The sequence below is a fragment of the Lissotriton helveticus genome, chromosome 1_1, assembly GCF_964261635.1.
Source record: "Lissotriton helveticus chromosome 1_1, aLisHel1.1, whole genome shotgun sequence".
Taxonomy (NCBI): domain Eukaryota; kingdom Metazoa; phylum Chordata; class Amphibia; order Caudata; family Salamandridae; genus Lissotriton; species Lissotriton helveticus.
The window spans coordinates 1,772,375,389-1,772,383,644 of NC_136057.1; the positions used below are offsets into that span (position 1 = coordinate 1,772,375,389).

The 8,256-nt window shown below is 44.2% G+C and overlaps 1 long non-coding RNA gene across 1 annotated transcript; it reads right to left on the reverse strand.

Moving 5' to 3' along the window:
- Nucleotides 1-225: 225 nt before the first annotated feature.
- Nucleotides 226-7,753, reverse strand: LOC144752193 (uncharacterized). The gene is made up of 3 exons (XR_013594044.1): nt 7,628-7,753; nt 6,433-6,537; nt 226-764 (listed from the first exon to the last, which is right to left on the reverse strand). It is a non-coding gene; the product is annotated as an uncharacterized LOC144752193 (long non-coding RNA).
- Nucleotides 7,754-8,256: the final 503 nt, after the last annotated feature.

The window sequence follows — 8,256 nt, forward strand, 5'->3', positions numbered from 1 at the left end:
GCGATTTTTTTTGCAAATCGCGAAATCGCGATAAGCTGGAGGGTCTGAATAATGGGATTGTGCCTCACATTGCCATTTGATACAATTTCAATTGATCTTTTCAGAATTTCTATGAGAATTCTTTAATCAATAGTAATAAAGGCACCATTAATAAGAGTGGTTGCACTGCTGCACATGCATGACCATTATGGAGCTCTGAATGTGACAAACAACAGGAAACACACATGCATTTCATTCTCTTTTAATACAGGACCACAAGTTGAGATGTTCTAATTTCTGCCATCTTTCCCATTCAAATGAAATTAAGGTATGGTATTAGAAAAAGGGATGGATTTTTGAAGCAAGTGACATAGGAGATGAGGTGACGATATGCAAATATTCAAAACAGGAGAAGCAGGAATCCTGTGGTGGTCGTGCCTCGAAACAACAAAAACGTACGGTGAGCAAAGACTATTTTCACACGTTTTAGCAGCACATTTTCCAAGGTGTGTGGTATTCAATACATTGACGGTTCGAGAGGTCACATCTTAGTTTGTCGTTTTGTTGTAGGATGTAGTCTCCATCCACCGGGTGGGCCTTGAGCATGTGCATTATTTCCATCCTACTTGTGAGTAGTTAGTTGCATCTCTAAGGGACTCATCTTCAGCCCACACCCCTCGGAATCTAATTGCATTTATTTGTCTCACAGCAGATAACTTTGTCTTCTGGGATAGACTGACGATTCAGGCACTCCTGTTTGTTACGACATCCATGTGCGGTTCCTTCTAAGAAACAAATGGGGAAAACAAAACATGAATGTACAAGGTGAGATGGGCCAATGGAAGTTTAAGGATTGGAAGGGGAAATGTGATCCATTAAGGAATAGCAAGAAACACAAAATAAGCACAAAAATATGCTGAAATCCTATATGTTTAAGGTGAGCAGTATTTTAAGGGGTGTCCTCACAAACTGGTATCTTTTTTTTATTTCTGAACATCTGAGTACCGTGATTGGAGAGCTTTTATTATAGCCTTTAGGTCATATGTGTATGTTTATCTATTGCCACCACTACCAGTATTTCCCAGTCCCATAAGGGAACAGCAGTCCCTACCAACTAAGGCCTCATTTCCAAGCTTTTGGTGAAGGGCTGCACTTCAAGCTTTCTTGCCTCGTTGCCATTCGTCAATAGAAAAGGGAAGGAATGCGCTGTATCTATGAGGTACAGTGCATTCCTGTCCTCATCCCCAGCGCTGGCGTATAATTGGCTGCCATGCGCCAATGTAGGCATTACGGGAATGATTGGTCTTGTGCAGTAAGGGACATCTTCCTGCAGAAAAACAATCAAAGGAGGCGATTTCTTCCTTCTATGTGTGCTGAATTCAGAGGAACAAACAAGGCGAAAAAGTTATTTCTCCTCGTTCTGCCACCCCTACTTCTCTCCTGGGAAGGCATAGGCTTTTGATGCATTCCTAGGTTTACAGTACTTTGTAATTCTGGGAATGTGTCAAATGCCATGGGTGTTACTTAGGACCACCCACTATAACCCCTATGGCACACCTCCCGATTGCACTGTGACTCAATGCAGCGACTTGCGCTGTGATGCCTCACACCATATCTACAAGGCCATGATAATCCAAACAGGTGGGCTTTACGTTGCCTTGTAGATATGGTACTGCACGGTGCGCTGCCGGTACATCAATGAAAGTGACGTTCTGGTAGCGTACAGGGACTTGTAAATGAGGCCCTCAATGAGTTGTTGCCCTTGGTGTGTCCCTCCAGGTCACTGAGCCCAGCTCTGGGTATCAGTCCATTTTTTCTGGCCTTCGGCGTACCTGCATGATTCTCATGTTTTTGAAGCACAAATCATAAAAAGCCATAGAAACTTCCTTGAGGTAAATGATGGCAGGGGAGCATGCTCCTTTGAGTCCTACTCGTCTCCTTTGAGTATGCTCGTCTCATTTGAGTGTACTTGTCTCCTTTGAGGGTGCTTGTCTCCTTTGAGTATGCTTGTCCCGACAGGGAGGATGTGTTTAATGGCAAGTGCAAAGACCAGGGGTTATGGCCAAATAGTGTAGGCCAGGAATATCGAAACCAAAATATTAATGGGTGAAAGTATCATGACCACAATATCGAGAGACAAAATATAGAATTGTAAGTTTCTACACATTTTCCTTATCGAACCCTACTTATATGTACCTTGGTGATATGTATATATAACTATACGGTATGTAGATGTGGAGGTAAGAATCATTTCCTCACTAGTCTGCACACTAACCTGTTCCATATTGTGGTCACAATATTGTGACTAGTCAATATTTCGGATTTGCTATTTATTGTGCAATCTGGCCAAAGGCCCTCGCAGGCCACAGTAGACCCAAACTTGGAAGGCACACATGAAGACAACCTGAACACCACCCTGTGTCTAGATTCTTTACTGTATGCAAACAAAGCTATACAGTCCCATATTCAAACAATGCCAAGATGAGAGAGAGCAAATGAAACCAACAGGTGGAAAACATGCAAAGTGGGCATGACTGTTTGGACTGCTCGCGACGGCTAGCCAAACAGTCATGTACACTTTAGGCGCAGCAGCTACCCCTCCTCCTCCCTCTGGGTCACGGGCGCCGAGCTCCCACCCTAACCTGGTGGCGACTGGAACACTATAACTAAAATGATAATACCGTTCCATTATCATTTTTTTTTTTTGTTGCATTGCTTTGAAGCAGTAGGCCGATGCTGGCCACAGTAGGCCCAAACTTGGAAGGCACACAGGAAGACAACCTGAACACCACCCTGTGTCTAGATTCTTTACTGTATGCAAACAAAGCTACACAGTCCCATATTCAAACAATGCCAAGATGAGAGAGAGCAAATGAAACCAACAGGTGGAAAACATGCAAAGTGGGCATGACTGTTTGGACGGCTCGCGACGGCTAGCCAAACAGTCATGCACACTTTACGTGCATGACTGGATGCTCCTCTGCCTTAGTGTGGAGCCGTCTGAGACTGAGAAATTGGGCATCCACCAATATTTGGCAAAAGCCACACACACACCAAAACACAACATTTCTCGTAGCATTTGTTCCTTCAGTCTTTGACACAGGAAGGTATGGCCTTGCTTCCTCTAGATGATGGAGTTCATCTGATGATGATGATGGTAGACTCTTTGTCTTGCTCAAACTCATATGATAGCACCCAGGGTGCACACACGTCATAGATCCTGTAACTTAATAGCCCCTATTTTCTGGAACTCAGAGGCAATGTATTAACTGAAGTCACAAACCAGTTGATGTGCCTTGCACACTGTTGTCTCACCAGCTAATTTTATTCTGTGCTGTGACTGATGTAGTAATCAGTCACAACACAAAATTCCAATTTGCAGGGGTCACCCGAAACGTCTGCCTCCATAAAAGTCACGGGGCAGAAGTGTCTTGGGATTCTCTGGCAATGATGCAAAGGCGGGGACTGAGTCCTGGGCAGAAGAGCAGACCTCCATCCCTGCATATGTATACCCAGAATGCTGTTTAAATAAAATTAAAATAAGTAGCCATCTATCTCTTGAAGGGACAGTTTCTGCTTCTAAAATTAATAGTCAGCATTCAGGGTATGGCATGTTGTCCCATGGACCACTGTACAATCCTCAGGTGCTGCAGTCACTGTTCAGAATGTGCAGTCATTGAGTGTGCATTGCGCATGGCATTTTTCATTATGATTCAATACATTTGGCGCACATACAGCTGCATGAACCCGGTCAAATTCTGTTTGACTGTTCATAACAAAATTCAATGGAATATGTTAAAAACAAGCTACAAGATGAACATTTATATGCATTTTACAATTAACAAACGAATACATAATTCTGCGCGATTTTGATGAGTACTTCGTATGAATGATTGTTATCTCTTCCATCACAGGAGGTTTAGATGTTAGACTGATGTCCCTACCATTTCACCAGGTGGATCTCTGCTACTGTTTAAGAGTCCATGACATAGGTTCAGCAAGCTCAGGCTGGGGGATCGCACGAGTTGCACATAGGAGCTCAGACTGGGGGATCACACGCGTTGCACATATGAGCTCAGGCTGGGGCATCACACGAGTTACACAAAAGAGATCAGCCTGGGGATCACATGAGTTGCACATAAGAACTCAGGCTGGGGCATCACACGAGTTGCACATAAAAGCTCAGGCTGGGGATCACACAAGTTGCACATAAGAACTTAGGCTGGGGGATCACATGAGTTACACATAAGAGCTCAGGCTGGGAGATCATTTGAGTTATACATAAGAACTCAGGCTGGGGGATTTACACATAGGAGCTCAGGTCGAGGATCACACGAGTTGCACATAAAAGCTTAGGGGTTTATTTAGAGTTTGGGGGATGAGATACACTGTCACAAATGTGACACACAGCCTGTTGGCCATATTTCAGGTTCCATCGGCCATTAGACACTTTTAATACAGTGGACGAGACATCCACCACATTTTTAAGGAGAATCCCCTCTGCCAAACTCTAAATAGAACTCTTATTGAGGTTTACACAAAGTATCACTCCGAGTGCACCATTCATTAGGATGGCGGGCAGACTTTGCCCGCCCGCCATCCTTGTGGTAATAGGGACCGCTCACCATAAGGGCGGGGGTCCCGTGGGGGGTATTAGGATGTGCCTGCCACAGTGGCAGGCACATCCTGTATTTTTAGCATTGTGGCGGGCGGTGCTCTCTGCACCGCCCGCCACAATGCTAAAAATGCATTTCAGCATTTGCATATACAAAGCGGCAGGCACCGCGCGGTGCCTGCTGCTTTGTAAATGCAAATGAAGGGGGGTACGACAGGTACCCCCTGTGTACACCCCCACCTCTCCTTCACTCTGGGGGCCCACAGGGGGCCCCCAGAGTGAAGACCGCATGCCTTTCCGTGGCGGCATCGCCGCCACAGAAAGGCACCTAAATACAACCATCATAATATGGATGGCGGTGTCTAATAGACACCGCCACCATATTATTCCTTTTCTGCCCCGGCCACAAGGCGACCGGGGCGGAAAAGCGGCGGACGGTCTTTCTGTCCGCCGAGGTCCCCCCCGCCATACTAATATGGCGGGGGGAAACTAGTGTGGATGTCGGGCGGATTGCCTCCGCCAGGCCGGCGGTGGCTACCGCCAGCCTGGTGGAGGCAATCCGCCCGACATCGTAATGGGCCCCCTAAGCATGTCATCAGGAACGCCAGGGGTGATAGCAGAGGATATATTGTAGAACATATTTCAAATGATATATGAGTAAAGTCTAAGCATTCATTATTTGAATTATGTGGACAATGGCATTTATTGATATTGCTTTGCTAACTAAACAGGCACTATCACTGCATTGGAAAATTTGGCCCAGATTAACGCAAACCCAACACTAAACCTGTTTTGGGATTAACAAACTAATGCAAATTGGTATTTCTGTTGGTTTGTATGGAAAAGTAATGCAAAGCAGCATGAAACGCTGCTTTGCATTACTTTGCATCACAGGAGCATTACATGGGTGGTACATGGTGTTCCCATTCAACCATCCATGCTTTTAGACATTACACCCCATCTACTAACATTGGCAGACAGGATTTAGGGCCAAACATTTACGCTGCTGGAAAGCAGGCGGTAAAATGAGAAATAGTTTAATTTCTCTTTGTTTTTCTGACTTTGCATGAATGCTGCACTGTGCAGCCCACACACAAAGTGGGAAAAGCGTTGAAGTGAGTCTCCACATAGTATTTTTTACTGGAAGGGTACCTTTCCTGTACAAAACCTATGCTAGACTTAGACACGCACCTTAGCGCAATGGAGCTAGGGTGTGTGCCTGGCGCACAGCAGCTGAAATCAGTGCATGTGCTAGGGAGAGGGGGGGAAAGTGCCTTACCTCTGTAAAGATGGTGCTGTCCTGCTCTCTCCCTGTCTCGAAACGCAGCACAGTCTCTTTGGGTGCTGCGCTGCGTTGCCCGACAGCCACGAGGATCTGGGCATTAGTTTCACAAATCTGGTTCCAGAAAATGGAAACTGGTTAACCTGCCTTTAAGTAACCGATTCTAGAGATACTTGTTTAACAAGTAAGGTCACCAAAACACAACAAGGATTTAAAGGGGTCTGGAATGCATGTTGTTAATTACTGCTAAAGATGCAGGACTGCAGAAAGGAAACTGTATTTTTTTTCTTTACACTGATGGCCCCTGTAAGAGAAAGTAGGAACTCTAAAGTTCGTGATACTATGATGCATTTTGTTGCTTCTATATTCTAAACTATGATCTTTTGTTTCATTTATTCACATGATCTGCGTCTTAGTTCCTCTTTTTTGTTACAATGATGTTTTTAGGTCAGTTCTGCAACTGAGGAGCAACTCTTACAACCAGACTATGTATGGATACAAATCCTCTTGTGTTCCCTAATGGTACAACACCTTAATTTGATAATAATGGGCCTACCTTGGGAATAACAGACTTCGCCAGCCGTGCAGGTTATTTTGTCAATCGGGCAAGGTGCTTGAAAGCACGGATATACAACATTGCATGTTAAAGCCACAGATTCACCTGGAAAACAAATAACACAAGTGTTACTGATGTAGTCTGTCCTTGATACTGTATGACTAATCACATCATGTTCACATACATACAATCAAATGGATTCCATAGGTGGTAAGCTTAGAGGCTAGCGGCCAGATTTACAAAAGTTCATGCAACGCGGGGCAGCAAGCAACGTCGCTGCACTGGGTGAACTGGAGAGAGCAGAACTGTGCCACATGTACAAAAAATGGCTCAGCTCTGGACTCTCCACAAATCTGTGCACTTCATACAGACATGAGTCGATAGGGCCTTGCGTCAGACACCATTGATGGTTGTGTGGGAATGCCCATGCATCACCCATGGAATGCCTCCTTGATGTAAAGTAACACGAAGCGCTGCTTTGGCTACTGTCAGGCAAGGTACCAAAAAGTAAATAACAAATCAACATTTTGCAACAGTTTGGGGAGTCACTTTGAGGGACTTTACACCAGTGCAAAGTGTTGATAAATCTGACCCAGTTTCTTTCAAAGTGCCATATCGCCTTTCGACTGTGCTCGTGCTACAGACGTCCTCAAGTAAAAAACATAAATTAAGAAAATTGTGACATGTCAAAATGTATGGCATTGTACAATGTAGTAACCATTTAAACGTTTGACTGAAACGTTGTAACAAAGTGTGCGTACAATGAAGTAGAGTTCTATAAGGGTGTTTGTGTCAAAGACATATGTCTCCTTTCTTGGTTTAATTTACAAAATGAAAACCCTTTTTACAGTAATATGTCGTATTTTTGCATAGTTTTCCATATAACACCTGAAATCAGGGTTCCCTGCATACACCAATGTATGGCTGCACGTTTATTGTTGCGACGAGTGAGGATATTTTGTGAGTAAAAATGCATATTGCATTGCAAAGCTTATTCGCCCGAGGCCAGCACCGATGGTGTTAAAGGTGAACTTTGCTTCATAAGACCAATGAAAGGCAAGAGGCGAGCATACACCTAAAATGGTTTTCATGCTAAATAGGGTGTAATGTTTTAAAAACGAGGTGAACATAATAAAAATGAGCAGAAAGTTGGAAGGAGAAATATGATAACAAGCTGATTGGACTCAAGCATTACCTGCAAGCACAGAGATCAGAAAGGCGAGCAGAATGAGGCCTGCAGTTTTCATCTTGAACTCTTGATTCCTTTCCGGTTTACAGCCTTTCTTCTGCTTCTCAGTATTAAAGTGGAACAGGTGCTCCTTATATATCAAGAGCTAGCCCTCAAGCGATGACATCACAGGGTGTTTTTTTATAGATATTGAGACATTGTGCATGATTACATAACTGTAATTTAGGAGTGGCAGCCGCGGATACATTTCAACACTGTTTTGGCTGCAGTACAGGGTGCATTGTGAAACAAGGAACATTCTAAATGATACAACAACACGGAACGCATTGTGACACCGCGTCCAAGCTCCCATCGGCAGACTGGCTCACTCAGTGTTAAGCAATGTACGTTAGTAATGTCTCATAGTTTATTGAAAGGATGGCATATACGCATAGATGCCAACAAATGTACGTAAAGGGACAGATCGAAAGTTCTTCCCGACGAGGTTTAATACCTCCTCTAGACAACTAAAAGGCTAGCCCTGCGCCTGGAATCAAAGCGAAAAAACCTAAACTGATTTTTTTTTTTTTACACACCACGGGGCATATCCTCAACATGGCGATAAAAAATTATCGCTGCTTTTGCGTCCGTTTTCG